Here is a 14,021-nt window from a genome sequence, read left to right on the forward strand (position 1 = left end):
TGCTTCATGCCATCACTTGCCCGATAGTCATTGCTCAACTGTTGCTCCGTCATTGCTCAGTCCATTCTGTGGTAGTTCCTTTATAATTCAGAACTCAGCTTGGACACGTAATACAGCTGACGACTCTGTCCAGACCAGCTGTCCTTCAGATGGCTCTCTGGTTTTGAGGAATAGTGATGGCATGGCTGTAATGGCAACTTGAAAGATGGAGGCATTACCTTTAACATAAGGAGAGTGGCAGCCTTTAACCACTACATTCACCCATTTTGTTCTGAGTAGATCTAAATCAGCACTTTGCAGATAACACTACCATGAAGTTGCCTTGAGGGAGGTCTTACTGTTCAGTCTGTTGAAAAATCATGATTTCGCTATGATAAAAGAATTGTGTGCACCAGGATTTCTGCTCTCACTGCCAAAGTTACTTGCAACTGTGGAGGATTTGGGAAAGTAGTGTAAATGAGGTGTAGTTAACCAGGATCGCTTTTCTGTCTTCTGTCTCTTACCACTTCTTTTCAGTCACCTTTCTAAAGGTAATGAAGAGAGTTATCCCAGAAATGTGCTGGGGAAACTGCATTAGGTTCTTTTTGAGCTTTAAGAGAAAGCCAGAAAATGTCTTTCATTTCCAGATCGTCTTTGACTTCTGATTAAAAGCCCAGAACTCTTCTAAATTAAGAATTTCAGTCAAATTAATGACAGTCGCGCTTTCACTGCTGCACTGACTACATGTTGCCACTCATTTGCATCCAGCTGCTTACATGAGATGAAGTCTCCATGTAAAAAGCACTCTTCAAATAACTCATTCAACTGAGTACATGAAGTAAATTGAGCAAAAGGCCAAACCACGGCACAGTGAACATATTGAAGAAAGATTCCTACTTATGAGAGATTCTCGTTGGGCTTGATTCCCAGGGCCTAAAGGAAAGTCTTAGTAGCTTGCTATATTCACCTGCTTAAATCTGAATCATACATGTTTGCAGTCTTCACTGATCATAAGTGTGAGAAATGCTCTCAAGATCAAAAATTTCTAATCAGGCAAAGATCTCTGTGGAGAGCAGCTTATTCATTACTGCAGTAATGGTAGCACACCCCCTACTGAAAGGGAGAATTGCTCACCTAATCAGTGAAATCCATTCCATTATAGCCTGGGTCCAACACAGCCACTGGGTCCTCCTGCCACTCATTGGTTGAGTGTCTGTGGCTCACAATCTTCCCTACGCTGTTGCTATGTTACATTTCCTACAACGTCTGCTGCCAGCCTATTGTTTCTAGGTATGTTCTGTACTTTTTATGGTAACAGAAGGACAGTATTTCCAAAAATTGTTCTGTCGTATGCTAGGCTCTCCCCTACCCTACCTAATTACCTTACCTAAAGCCTGTGCCAATTCTGTGCAGGTCAGAACACCCCAGTCTCTGTTCAACTGCTGTCTTTGTGAAAAACAACTTATCCTACATTACATACAGAAATACTGGAAATTTCCACTGCAGAAACACAATCTACCACTCACACAAGGTGGAAAAAAAAAAAGGAGAACTCAAAGCAAAATATTACAATAGCTGAAGATTTGCAGATACTCAAGACAAAAATACATGCCCTGAACTACCTCACACTGAAAATAACAGTTGTGAAAACAGGGTAGACCTGAGCAATTAGAGATTACCAGGAAAAACCTGCCCCCATCCTCTCAAAAACTGCATTGTATCAACATGTGTATTTTTCTGTTTGCTCTTGAGTGTATTGTACTTCATTGTAAAAACCAGCTCATCCAGCATTGCATTCGTATTGGTCAACACTCAATCCTAAAAGCCTCACCGATTAAAAGTGTGGGTGCTGTTTGCTGCTGAATCCCAGATATTATCAAAGCTGTGGGATTTTAAAATCTCAACTGTGTCTCTAAATGTGCACTTGAGAGGCTTACTCCTTTCTGGATAATAAGACTATTAATGGAACAGATTCTTCTGCTGGGGTGAAGCTCAGTACCTCAGTACTTACTTTTGCATCCCTTATCTGTCCCAGGGCAGAAACACTGACATATCCTTTTTGTGTGTGTGTGCATTTTCTTATAGCTGAACAGTTTGTATTTATCTTCTCTCTTCATAGCTCTTGACTTACCATTTTCATTGCCTTTTTCTTTAGATTATTTACTTCTTCCTTCAGATTTAACATTAGTTGTATATTTAAAGGATGTTTTTATTAATGTCCAGATCATAAATGCAGGAGCAGTGAAAGGTATGCTCTGCAATAGATGATATCTCAAAGTCAGGCTGTGTACCATTAGATAATGCACTGTTTGTGGAAATGTAGATATATACATATTATTTCTGACCTGTTCAGTTCAGTAGCCACTCTCTGTCAAGTATCAGATGTCTGACAGAAGGTGCACGAGCCCCCAGGGTAATAGTCTCTGGGAGGTGCGTGTTTATCCCTTCCAAAAGCAGCAGTGCAGGTAATGCCCAAATACAGCAGTACAAACTACGGCCCAAAACAAGGCTCCTGTCAAATTCTTCTAAAATTCACTTTTTCTTAACTGCTGTAAATCTTCATGATCCAGTTCTCCACATAGTCATAAGATGGTATTTCAGCTCTTGGTAAATTAGCTACATTCTACAGCAAAAGGTTTTGCAGTCAGGTAGAAGTTCAGGTCGAAAACTGTTGCAATCATCAAGTCCTAATTTCTTTGCCTTTCAATTTGACTGATTTTGTCTTTTAGCAAGAAGAGCTCCTCCAAATCCAGCTTCTGTACCATTCATTACCTTATATACTTTTTTTTTCTGCTTTTCCATTATTCCTTTTTTTCTAAAGTAAATATTTTTGCTCCTTTCAGTCTTTCTTCATCTGACAGTCTTTGCGAGCTTGCCTTGCAGTGAAGCTTTTGAGATGAAATTCTACCTTCAGTTTTTCACATAGAGTTGTGTTTCTGTGCATATAATTGTATCAGCAAGTCATCCCTGTCTCTGTCCCTTATAGTACACAGGCTCTTTTTTTTCTGCTCAGTAATGCACAAGTCATGTGAATAGTCATATTTTTTCTCAGCATGATAGTTCTGAGGCAACATATACTTTTTGTGGCATTTTATGTTGGCCAGTTTCCTGTCTCTGCACTTTATCGTAAGAACATTCTTCTAACACAGGCAACTTCCCTGTCTAATCACCATCACATAAAAGATCTGAGATGAGTAGGATGGCATTTCATTCAGCAAAAAAATGTTTCTGTTTAATAGAAGTGACAGTCTACAGTGTAAATGCCTGTCATCAAACATACTGTCTTTTGCCTTTGTGTGTCCTATCTAGCAATTGTAGGAGTAGCCCCATGCTACTTGTTATGCTCTTTATTCTCCTGTGTGCCATTGAATGTCGCACGGCTTCCTGATGTCTAGTGATGTTTGTTACTCATTTCCTACATGGTTAGAGTCTTTGGTCTTTTGCTGTGTCCTGTGGTAGAGGTTGCATACTGTTACACACATGGATATCCCCAGCAGATTTCTGAAGATAAGAGTATTTTTCACTGAAATAGAAAAATGCTGAGCCCAGGTACATCTTCATTTACACTGTCAGATTCAAAAAGGTGTTAAACTCCTTATGAAAATGGTGTTATGGACTGTGCTGACAGCGTGTAGCATAAAGAAGTGAAGGGTAACCCCTGCTGCAAGCATTTGTGAGTCAGCAGGTTTATGTGCTGACTGACCCCAGAAAGGCCTGTTGATTTAAGTTGAAAACTGGCAAGAGATGGGATGGCATAATGTCTCTTAGCTCTTTAGCTAGTCCTTTATCTCTTGCTCGTTCAGACACAGGAAAGAAGGTCAAGGAGCCAGGTCACAAAATCCACAGTGTTCTGCCCTCTGTCTGTAACTTAGAGGCAGACTTTCTCCTGCCAGGAGAGGTAAGCTGCAGAGACATTTCGGCAAGCCCCGCACTCAGAGTGCTGTTGTCACTTGAACAATACACTTGCCTCGCTTATAAGTGGCAAAACTGCCATTTCCTTCTGGTGCAGAGCTGTACTGCTGTCAGATGCAGGCAATACTATCAACACACACTCGAAAACAGATGGGCTTTTAATTTTCAGTGCTTTTATCTTCAGTGCAAATGAGGATAGCACTGATTTTACAGTACAGGTCCCCATCTCTTTATTTTTTCTGTGTACATCCTTCAGACTCTTACCTACGTAACTGTTTGATATTTTTCTTTGAATAGCAAATTTTGAAGTAGTTGAAACATGAAAGAAATTCAGAAGGGCTGTGGCAGTCTGAGTCCAGCGAGGGACCTAAGTCCAGCATACATAATGTCCCTATGAAAGGTCCCCTTTTCTACTGAATGTGCTGGTGCCACTTAATGTTTAAATCTGTGGAATTACTTATGTATATAAAAATGTCATGCCAGTGGCAGGTTACAAATGGGAAAAGAGACAACTGCATCTCTGTGTATCAGTTAATCCAAGAACTGGCAACCAAATCATCCCAGTGATGGTGCCACGTTTTCTGTGAACACATTGATTTAGGAGATGGGGACTTTATTATGTTTCAGGTTTGGGCTCCTGGTTTCTGATCAGACTCCAAGTGTGTAGGGACAGAGTTCTGTGAAATTGGTTGGCAGTTTTATTTCCATCCAAGGAGAGTGGGAGCGGGATATCACTGGCTGGAAGCCTCATTCCCCTGTTTTTCATTTCTCTCGTCCTCAGTGCTGTACCGTGGCACTCACACTCTTTTTCTGAGCTCTTGCATTGCAAAAGCACTGCATTCTGAGATTGGTTTTCCATGTAGACCTTTATTATGTGACACCCTGTCTCTTTTTATGAAGGTTATTTTTGTATCCTGTAAAGGTGTGCTTTCCCTTCAGTTACTCACAACCTGAGACTTACAGTCATCTGATAAGATTTGTGACATTTTAATATTATTCTAGAGCAACCCATTGTGCCTTCACAAGCAGAGGATTATAAACTTTAAGAAAGCAATAAGCAGATGAACTCGTGAGATACCAGGGCCATGCTTTCATATCAATTTCTAATGCTCAAGCTGTGGGAGGATGAGGAGTAGTGCTGTGTTCTTTCTCCCACCCACGTTTCTAATTTTCTTCATCTTCTTTTGCCTCAAGTAGCAGAGTTGCAAAATTGATTAAACCCGCCAGTTACCTACACTTTAAGCACTGCAAATATCCTTAGCCATGCAAATTAAGAAAAAATAAATTAAGCAAATTTGACTTACAGAGCAGTTTTTTGGTGGTTTTTTTTTTTTGTGTGTGTTTTTTTTGTGGTTTTTTTTTTTTGCCTAGAAAAATGTTCCTAACACTTTCCCGTGAGGTATCAGTTGTTCTGCAAATGAAACAGTACCTTCTCGTAAAGGCTGCTGAGATGTACCAACCAGCTCAGCTCCTTTACTTTGCTAGTTTATCACTTTAATTTAAATTACTTTTATTTCAACAATAAGCATATTTTTATTGAAGAAAGATGACATTGTAATATTTAGTATTTCTTCTAAATGTTTTTCTAAATGTTTGTTGTTCTCTTACCGTAATGACTGGTGGACCACCAGTAAGTCTAACTTCTAATGTAGCTGAATATACTAAAAATTCCCTTAGTTGAGGCATTCCGCTAGATTGCTCATTGGCTGTCCTAATGTATTAACAGTTTAGAAGAGGAGGATTAGGCAAAAATTAAAAACAAATTAAATTAAAAACAAACATGCTACTGTCTATTACATATTTGTTATTTATGTGTAAGCAGTAGCTTACTGATCCCCAAGCACTATAGCTTGTAGGTAGCAAATTGCATGCAGGTGCTTCACATTGTTCATTGGCAAAAGTAATTGAAGAGTTAAAGGTGGAGATGAAGTGAATATTTGAGGAAGCTGCTCAGCACTCTGGGTTAATTTCAGTATCTGATAATCCAGCAAAGGTGGGGTTTGAGAAACTGAAGTCTGCATCTCACCTGAATTTATCCCAGTGGCATATATTGTCCTTACGTATCAGACCCAGAAGCGGAGAAGAGTGTGCTTTTTCCTTATAATAATAATAATAATTTAGTTCAGTCTTTGAGTCTCTCTGGAGATAAAAATGCATCACTGTGCAGCCGTCAAGCTGCAGTATCCTGTTATATCTTCTTCCCTGATGCCCATGTGCAAGTCTTATTAATGTTGGTACCATTTTTATTTTGTTAGTCACTGTTAAGCAAATAAAAACTCACAGAGTGCACTCTGAAGTCCTGTTTTAGAGAAATAGCTGTAATTGGTTACCTTTTAGATCGACGAGGACCAAAATTTACTGATTACTGAGTGGGATGCATGTTATCCTGTTGCGTAGCATTATAGGAAATAATGACTAACTCTTCAAAAGACTATCATTTTTATCTAATATTCCTCTGAGGAATTCCATTTTTAAAATGCCTCTGATGGGGTTTCCACAGCCTACCTGCGCAGTGGACCAGACAGCAACAACATGTCATGGAGTGTTCACAGAATCACAGAGTTGTAGGGGTGGAAGGGACCTCTAGAAATCATTGAGTCCAAGCCCCAGTCACCCTTTTCTCCATGCTCTCTGCAATTAATTTCATGCTAAAGCACGCGATTGTCTGAGTTTGTAGGCATTGCCAATTGGCACTGGAGTACTGTGACATGAGACTGGTTTAACCAGCATATATATATAAATAGCATAATATCTGATCTTCCTTCTTCTTGTTTTGGGTTTAATGAAAGTCAGGTGGGGAATGGGGGCTTTAAGTGGTCACTGTCAAAAAAGTCAAGGTCTCCTCAGCATACCTGATGGTAGTCCTAAGAGTAAAGGCAAATAAAACAAGTCTCTGTAGATGGAAGACAGCGTGCTCCCCAATTCAGGAACAAAATACTGTGGTGTTCCCTTCTGTGGGAAGGTTCACCCTCTGCTGCCATCCCACAGCAGCTGCTTCTGACATCATGGGCTAACATCACAAAATAGGAGGCATTACTTTTGGAGCAACCTTCATAGAATAATAGTTAAACATCTGGCTGCTTTATAATAGTGTTTGTGGTGCTATTTCAATAATTGCTAGATTCAAATTATTTCCTATTTAAATAATTTTGTTTTATCCAAATGCGAGAGTTTTAAGGGGAAAAAAAAGAGAAGATCAGACAAATGGTTTATTTTGGAAAAGAATATGCTGTGTTTGGGGGATAAGTCTGATACATCTTTTCCTTCTCTCCTATTTTTATCCCATCTCATTTGCTTTAGGCCTGTGACGTGAAACCTGAAATATAATAATGCACACAGAGCAGTCTAAGTATATAAAGGTAAATAGAAATCTGGTTAGTGTCCAACTCATTTTCTTTCAAGTAAATCACTTCCAACCGTGCAGCATGGGAAATTGGTTATCGTCATACCTTGCAGATAGATGGTCTGAAAGTTCAATCCTGTTTACAGAGCTTGAAATTCTCATCAGAGAGAAAACATACTTGGAAAACTCCATGATTTAAAAAGAGGCACACATTGTTGACTTACAGAATTTACAGGTCTTCTTAATCACTGCCTTGTCACCAGTGTGTGGCTGATTGTCTTGGTTCTAACTCTTGCTGTGTACTGGACACTGCTCACAGGCCAGTTACTTCTGGTCTTAATTTTCTCTGGTTTTAACTTTCTCATTACTCTCAAATGGAATAGCTATTGGTGACGTTTCAGATTTCAGCTACAAGTGGAATATCTGACTTTTTTCTTTTTTTTAACTGTATTCCTTCCTCAAATGATCACGCATGTATATATTATGAAAGGGGCTTACTCCTATATTTTAAATTTTATTTTAAATGGTGGTTTTGAAAGGAAATGAACGTCATATTACTAGATGCCATTTATTTAATTTTAACATTTTAAATTAGCTTAAGGATCCTGCAGAAGCCTGCTAAGTGACTTCCTCTGCTTTCCCAATATTTGATCCTGTCTTCTGATAATGAAAATTCAGATACATTGAAGGGAGTGGAGCAAAGAGAGGAAAAAAAAATATTTCAGTAACTAAGACATGGGCTGTCCTTTATCAACAGGAATGTTATTTCCCTTTTAGCATTTCAGTAATGTTCCCATTTTATTTTTCACTGTTAGACTTAAAAGGCAGTGGTGATAGCTGCTGTCTGAGCCCTGCTATCATTTTAAGAACCTCCTCTTCTGTAGCTTCTGCCATCAGTAATGTCCACGCACATACACTGACGTGCAGCATAACGCTGACCTACTTCTATTTCTGCATTTCAGCAGCCTTTTGTGGAGTGCTAAAGGAGCAAAGATGGAAGTATGTTTAAATACAGGAAAATCCTAGTGCGTTCAGGAAGCAAACTTCCATAGCTTTTAAAAGATTTCAGCAGCCTGAATGTAGATTGATGTTATTCATGTCATTAGCAATTTTTTCCAAAATGCAAATATTTTTATCCATACTTCACTGAAAGCAGTTCTGAAGGTAACTCCAGTAGGAGAGGCACAGGTCACTCTGCCCCTCGGAGAATAAGGCCTAGAAGGCTGCATTGTCATAGGCAAGTTACTTTATCAAGAACAGTCTTAAAGGTGCAAAGCTGAAGGGAAAGCTAGAAAAGCTTTCACCTATCCAGGGATGGAAGTCAGAATGGATTAGTCACATAAGACTGAGCATGTGAGCTAGTGTGAATGCTTGTGCTGTGAGCCATAGGTGTACTAAATGTTTCCTTTGTGTGTGTGTGTACATAAATGTTGTTGTTATCAGTGTTGCAAGTGCTACAGCTGGGACCATTTTGTTGGATTAGTGTCTCAGGGGTCTTGCTGCATAATGTCTTATGCATCATCCTGTTTCATCCTGCCATGCCAGAGGTAAATCTGCATTTCTTTCTGTACTGTGTTGCTGGGTTTTTCTTAGGGCCTTTGCTTCTTTATTGTTATTTCTGTTCTACATTGCCTTAGGTTAGATGTTTTCTATGTCCTCCTTCTCCTTACAGTCTGCACAGAGAATAAACACTTGATGCTGTGGCATCTTCAGCCGTATCTTCTCTTCACATTTACAGCTGTCAGTGCTGCTTTCCCTGGAAGACATCCTCGCTGCAGTTGTCTGTACAGTCTCATGCCAGAATCTGTGAAAATACATTCAGCCTAACTCTTTGGTCTCTACTTTATGTCTGGAGAGTGAAGATAACTAGCTCTGGAGCTGTGCTCATCCCCTGCTCTGTCCCAGTGTCCAGATGTGTTGCTGGCACTGAGTGAGGTCCCTGCCAGACCAAGCAGGGACCCTGAGCCAGGTAGAAGAGCACTGGCTCCAAAACAACCTCTGGCATCACTGTTGGGATGGCCTGCTGGGTTCAGGAGCAGCCAGCTCAGCTGGAGATGGCTCTGCCGTCTCTTCAGGATTGTGGCTGTAGCCAAAAAGGCAAGACTAGAAGTGAAGAGGTGCTGGCAAACCTCTTCTCCCTGTCAGCACATCCAAGGTCTGTTGCTCAGCCTGCCTCAGTACAGGCTTCAAGCACCAACACACTCCAGCCCGGCACTCTCCATCATTTTGCAGGCATGTGCAGAAGGGCACAGCCTTCACCTACCTCCTCTCTCCTAATGCTGGAAGGGCAGACAGGGAAGACTTCTGGGTCCCTCATTCTATCCTGGACATCTTAGTATCACAGTATCAGAGTCATTAAAGTTGGAAAGGACGACTAAGATGATCTAACCATCAGCCCATTACCACTTTGCCCACTAAACCATGTCCCTTGGTCCCACATCTATCCTTTTTGTGAACGCCTGGTATGGTGACTCCACCACCTCCCTGGGCAGCCTGTTCCAGTATCTCACCACTCTTTCTGAGAATAAATTTTTCCTAATGTCCAACCTGAACCTCCTCTGGTGTAGCTTAAGACCACTACCCCTCATCCTATCACTAGCTGCCTGGGAGAAGAGGCCAACCCCCACCTCGCTACAGCTTCCTTTCAGGGAGTCGTAGAGAGCAATAATGCCTCCCGTGAGACTTCTCCAGACTGAACAATCTCAATTCCCTCAGCCTCTCCCCTTAAGACTTGTGCTTCACAGCTCTGTTGCCCCCCTATGGACAAGCTGCCTGGCCTCAATTTCTTTCTTGTAGTGAGGAGCCCAAAACTGAGCACAGCACCCGAGGTGCACCCTCACCAGACCTGAGTACAGGGGGGTGATCCTGCTGGCTGCACTACTTCTGATATAAGGCAGGGTGCCATTGGCTTTCTTGGCTACCGGAGCACGCTGCTGGCTCGTGTTCAGCTGGCTGTCAACGAACACCCCCTGATCGTTTTTCTCTGTGAGCTTTCCAGTCAAGCTGCCCCAGGCCTGTTGTGATGTATGGGGTTGTTGTGACTGAAGTGCAGGACCCGGCACTTGTTCTCATTAAAGCTCGTACAGGAGCTTTACTTGTCCTTTTGCCTTGTTCCTTCTCATGGCTGCATTTCAGGAGCCAGTTATGCTGCTATTTCTATGTAACACACAGGGAAGCAAATGTATATACAATACTTTTTTGTTTCTGCCAGAGAATGGCAGCACTGAGCAACCCTGAAGCTGCAGGAATGAGATACGTCCCTGATGCAGCTGTGTCCAGAATGGTCGCACCAGGAGTTTGCTCATCACTTTCTTTTCTCTACTGTACTTGCTTCCAGGATTCTGGTTTGAGAAGGCAAATTTATAGGCATATGTCACCCTTCTACAGCATGCGAAGAGAAAGAGAAGGATGAGCTCTGGGGAGGCTGTACCTTGAGTACAGTGTTCAGTTCTGAGCCCCTCACTACAAGAAGGACATCGAGGCCCTGGAGTGTGTCCAGGGAAGGGCAGTGGAGCTGTGGAGGGGCTGGAACACAAGTCTTATGGGGAGCAGCTGAGGTACCTGGATTGTTCAGTCTGGAGGAGACTTGGGAGACATTATTGCTCTCTGCACCTCCCTGAAAGGAGTTGGTGGTGAGGTGGGGCTCAGCCTCTTCTTCTGCATAAGTAGTGACAGGACAAGAGAAAATGGCATTAAGTTGCACAAGAGGAGGTTTAGGGTGGATATTAGGAAATATTTATTCTTAGAAAGAGTGGTGAGGTATTGAAGCAGGCTGCCCAGGGAGGCGGTGGAGTCACCATCCCTGGAAATGTTCCAGAATCATTTAGAGGTTGAGTTACAGGATGTGGTTTAGTGGGGAAATAGTAGTGGTAGGTGGACTTGGACTGGAAGATCTTGGAGGTCTTTCCCGACCTTATGATTCTATGAATGTTCCCATCTATTGCTTTTAAGTCAGTTGAAAATAAAAGGTTTTCAACTCTTCTGATTAGAAACATCCCCAGCGTGAATCATTGTATGGTAACAGTTGAGTCACGGCCTGAACCACTGATTGATCACCTGGGAAAGGACCCGGTCAGCTCTGGGAGCACAGGTGGGAGCAATGCAGCTGTGCAGTTGGAAGGGGTGCAGCCTGGCTGCAGCTCTCTTAGACCTCATTTTAGGGTGACTGTCACTGGGCTGGGATCTCTGCCTGGACGTCCCTCCTTGGTGAAGCTTTCCCCTGCAAACCTCGAATCTTCTGATACCGGTGAGCAAACTTCTTCCATTCCTTTCCTTATTGCACCTTTTTATCATGCTGATCCTCCTGTTGTTACACCTTTGTTGTAATCATACTGATCGGTCCAGTTGCTACAATCATTAACAAAGAAAGTGACCTCAATAAATGCCTTGTTGAACAGTTTATTTGCTTTTATTCAGAATTTACAAAAAATAGAAGTAATTGTCTTAGCTCCTAGACAATTCCTTTTGTGGCCTATATTTTATTACTATTTATTAATCTCTCTTCATCTTTAAAATGGCTGCATTGTATAATTTGTAAGCTGAGAAGTATGAACATGAAGATCTGATGTTTTGAAAGCTATCTTACTTGGGTACAGTTTTGATCAGTGCTGAAGTGAAACTAGAGATTTTCAAGGATTGTGAAACTGGGCAAATTCGGAACATTTCCAGAGCTGTCTAATGTTTAGGAACACCTGCTTTCATGTAGTTATGCCAGTATTTAGAAATTGAATAGCCAGTACTTAGAAACTGAATAGCAGTAATTCAGTGTGTCTTCCATACCTGTGATACCTCATCTCTGTTTAATTTATAAATGTGGTGCTAATGAATTAGTCATGGCACCTTTTATATCCGCAGTGCTCATGTTGGTGTGTTTGTTTATATTCCTCGTTGCCGGTGTGCCCTAACCTCATGCTGAGTGCCATACCTTACTGAGAACATCTCATCCCCTTCATCCCTTTTGGCCTTCCTGATGAGGCTTGTTATTAGTTTCTCTTTGAGAGCTGTGTTTTGTAATGTTGTCACTGGAAAGTGACTGAGATCAACAACCCTTTTCACAAAAGCCACTGAATAAAAATGAGTTGTTAAATTTAAATTATTTCTCAGTCTTTTTCAAACAAAGGTGGGTCATGTTTGCCCTGGTGCCACAGAGTGGAATGATTATTATCCCATGACAGTTCCCTGAACTCTGGCTCTGTCTTTCATTAAATCACTGGGACACTATTTTGAGTCCGATACGTAACTGTTCTTTCCAGTATCTGTATTCATGCAGTGTTATTGTTCAATGGCAGTGTTCTAAAGACTGATGTTTCTGGCTTAAGGATTTTCTTTTGCTTTCTTATTTAAAATCCAAATAAGAAGCAGTTATCTTGCATACCTTTACCTTCTGGATGTAAGCTGGATGTTTCAGGAATATGAGGAACTTCTCAAACCTGGACTGTTTCCCTCACCCATTAACAGGAATGCAGCATGCTGGGTTTCACCAATTTGTTACAGTGCCTTGAGATCAAACGTAAGATCCTTTAATAGCCACAATTACCTGCTCTAAAGTGTTGAAAAGAGGGCTGGGACCATTCATTCAGCAATGATGCTAATTAACAGTTTTGTTGAGCTCAGGTACCTTCTGGCATTGGAACAGCACCCAGGACTGATTCTGAGTGTCTGCCCAGTGCTACTTGCATAAAGTGCAACATATCAGAAGGCAGGCTGAATGGCGTTATGGGGGATGACATATATGTCTCTTTTCAATATGACCTCTTTTGTCTCCATATTTTTTTTCTCCATATTATCTGGACTGTTAGTCTTTTGCACAATGCAGTTCTTCTTAAAAATGAAGTAGAGGCCCAAAAGAAAAAGTAAAATCGATGCTTCTGTTCTCAGACATTTCTAGCTATGGCCTATTACTCTGCATACATTATTTTTAATGAATTGCAGACTGCCTCTTTAGCTTTCTCAGAATGTCTTCCAAGAACAAGGCTTTATGGATTCCTTCCAAGCACAGGCACATCTAATTTGTATGCTGTCCTTTTCTCATTGGTAGCAGAACTGCTCTGGCAGCAGCCTTCCTATACTTCTTTCAGTTACGATTTGCTCTAAAACTTCTCGAAGCCAAGATCTCACCTTCTCTGCCCTAGTGTCAAGTCTGGCCAGATACTCAAGGCCCCGCTTTTCTGTGGGCTTTCATTTAGGAGACCTTAAATGAGCAGCCTCTAGAAGAGCTGGAATAAATCGTAGGTACAGCACAGTCAAAGGGATCTGTGCGTGGGTCAGGCTGTCTCCAGGGCTGCTCGCTGCCTGGAGGGCTTTGCTCCTGCGCAAGAAGCTCCATGCATGGCTGACTGAGCAATGAGCTTTTGCAGCATTTTACACATTATGAAAACTTTCCCATACAGTCTTATTTATTTATTCCTGGTGTTTGAAGAATTTGCCAACTAGGTAAGGGCGCTGTCCCTTCCCAAAGGGAAGCTTGCTGGAAGCTCTGGTATTTGAATGCCTGTAAACTTGCTCTGTGACCAAAGGCTATGTCCATGTATTAAGTCCTTCAAAACTATTGCTTCTCACAGTGTGTTACTGTAAATGATATCTGCTTACACTAATGGGTGATTACTCAAACTTCCCACAGAAACTCAAAATGCTCTCTTCCCTTTATTATGATTTGCCTCCAACTTAATCAGTGCTACTTAAGGAAAAATTTCCTATGTTACATACAAACAGCCAGAATTACTGTGCCTAATGGTTCCTTTCTAGTATAATTAAAGATAAGATCACATAGCAATAATTTAATCCTCCC

At 41.4% G+C, this 14,021-nt stretch overlaps 2 protein-coding genes across 2 annotated transcripts in view; both read right to left on the bottom strand.

Moving 5' to 3' along the window:
• The window catches only part of MRTFB (myocardin related transcription factor B), a 309,172-nt gene extending 297,762 nt beyond the window's left edge, over nt 1–11,410 (bottom strand). The window contains exon 1 of the mRNA XM_052679447.1: nt 11,291–11,410. The gene's annotated coding sequence lies outside the window, so the exon portion shown is untranslated. The remainder of the gene's footprint in view (nt 1–11,290) is intronic.
• The window catches only part of SHISA9 (shisa family member 9), a 154,453-nt gene that overhangs the window by 17,287 nt on the left and 123,145 nt on the right, over nt 1–14,021 (bottom strand). The gene's annotated exons all lie outside the window — the stretch shown is intronic.

This window comes from Tympanuchus pallidicinctus, unplaced genomic scaffold (assembly GCF_026119805.1).
Source record: "Tympanuchus pallidicinctus isolate F22 unplaced genomic scaffold, pur_lepc_1.0 scaffold18, whole genome shotgun sequence".
NCBI lineage: Eukaryota > Metazoa > Chordata > Aves > Galliformes > Phasianidae > Tympanuchus > Tympanuchus pallidicinctus.